The sequence below is a fragment of the Natator depressus genome, chromosome 5 (genome assembly GCF_965152275.1).
Source record: "Natator depressus isolate rNatDep1 chromosome 5, rNatDep2.hap1, whole genome shotgun sequence".
NCBI lineage: Eukaryota > Metazoa > Chordata > Testudines > Cheloniidae > Natator > Natator depressus.
Genome location: NC_134238.1, coordinates 111337609 through 111339545, shown reverse-complemented (window position 1 = coordinate 111339545; position 1937 = coordinate 111337609). Strand labels below are relative to the sequence as shown.

The 1937-nt window shown below is 39.2% G+C and overlaps 1 pseudogene; it reads left to right on the top strand.

The window, feature by feature from the left end:
- The first annotated feature begins 1069 nt into the window (after positions 1-1069).
- LOC141987986 (interferon beta-like) lies at positions 1070-1665 on the top strand (annotated as a pseudogene).
- The last annotated feature ends 272 nt before the right edge of the window (positions 1666-1937 follow it).

Below are 1937 nucleotides of genomic sequence, written 5' to 3'. Positions count from 1 at the left end.
ATACCTAGCAGCACAAGAAAGGGAGATGTTAAATTAGACAAATTTAATTTCTAACTTAATTCATTTATGTGGATCTGTCTAGCATATTTATTATCAGCTGCACAATCTGTTTTGAGAACACTCCTCCATATCACTGCATTACATAATGTGAATACTCAAAAGCAATGAAGATAATATGGTCACACCCTTCACATGTACCTTTAGCTGAGATACCATATGTTTTTCACAGCTGGCATCAGGTTCATGATTAAAACTCCCAGTTTCCGAGTGCCCTCTGTCCATCATTTGGTATTCCCTACAAATGTATCGGTTCCCTCACTCATTTCTCACATTTCCAGAAAATTGTCTGAGACTAATAGGCAATTTTCTGGCCCCCATCTCCAGTAGGAATTCTTTGCATGAATTACCAAATTAAGATGTACAGTTGGAAGGAAGGAATGAGAAGGCTAGAGAATAGCAGAGTTTTATGAGTTTCAGTGCCATTCCAGATAAGGAAAGGTTTCCTTCTACTGGCGAAGTGAAGGCACAGCTGTTATCTGACAGGCATTTCATGACAGGGTCTAGCAAAAAGAATCTCTGCAGAACCCTAATTCCGCTCCCCACCCATCTCCCAAAATTTATTGATACCATTTCACTGCATGTATGTTCTTACTATGGTAACAGACATTCATACCTGCCTAAAAGTGATGGCTTCAGGTACTTGAGAGTAGACAGACTGGCCCCTACTCTAAACACTGTAACTGGAGCATAATGTTAGTCATCATACTCTTCTTTACCCTTTACATCCTTATCTAATGGGGGAAACTACAAGTAATTAAGGGGTTATTTTAATACTGAAAAATGTACTGACTGTGGCTTTGTTCTTCTAATGGTTTGCTAGTTCAATTAAATAAAAGAAAGGAATGTGAAAAGGAAAACTTTTAGAAGCAGAAGGTGATGAAATAAAAAACCTTATCCTACAAAATACTTAAATTCAGAGACATGGGTCAAAAACACAGCAGCGTGCAAAAGGCTTTGAACAAACACCAGTTGGTCAAGTTCTACACTCAGTCAGGGAATCAGAGAAATCATGATCCACAGGTAGTTCCTGCAATTTTACCTTGTGCTTCTCTTCTCCAGTGAAATCTCATGTCTGGACTGTAACAGGATTTATGTTCTACAAACCAGAATGAACAACGAGAATTTAGAGTGTCTGGAGAAAATGGGTGGCAACTTTCCCTTCCAATGTCTAAATGAAAGGACAGCTTTCAAGCCCAGAGATATCCTCAAGCTCCGACTGTCCCACCAAGAGAATGCCAAGGTAGCCATCCAGCAGACCCTCCAAGAGCTCTTCCATATCTTTAACAACAATCTTACCCAAGCTGCCTGGAATGGGACTTCCATAAAGGAATTCCAAAATGGACTTCACCAGCAGATTGAGAAGCTGGAGATGTGTTTGAGTGCTGACATAGAAAAGGAGGTAACCTACCCAAGAAATGAGAACCTCCTGCTCACTGGCCTGAAACTGAAGAGATACTTCCAGACATAGAGGATTTCCCAAAAGAAAAGCAATACAACCGGTATATCCAGGAAGTCATCTGTGTGGAAGTATCCAGATGTTTTCTAATTCTCAACATACTCACAAAGAGACTTGAAAATGAAGGTATCATATTTGAGTTTTTCTAGGAAAAAAGAAAATATGACTCCTGAAACATAGGGCCCAATCTTTCTCCCATAGTAATTTTATGCATACAGCTATTTCAAACGCATGCTCAAATCTTTTCAGAATAGCATATAATTTAGTGCTTCTTTACCACACACAATATTCTGTATGAAAAATATACAAATATATCATAACTGCTAACTAATGACAAATATCATTAAGTGATTGTAACAGGGTCCATGACCTGCCCTTCTTCCTGGGGCCCACTTCCTGCTCAGAGAAGCTTCAGGGTTGT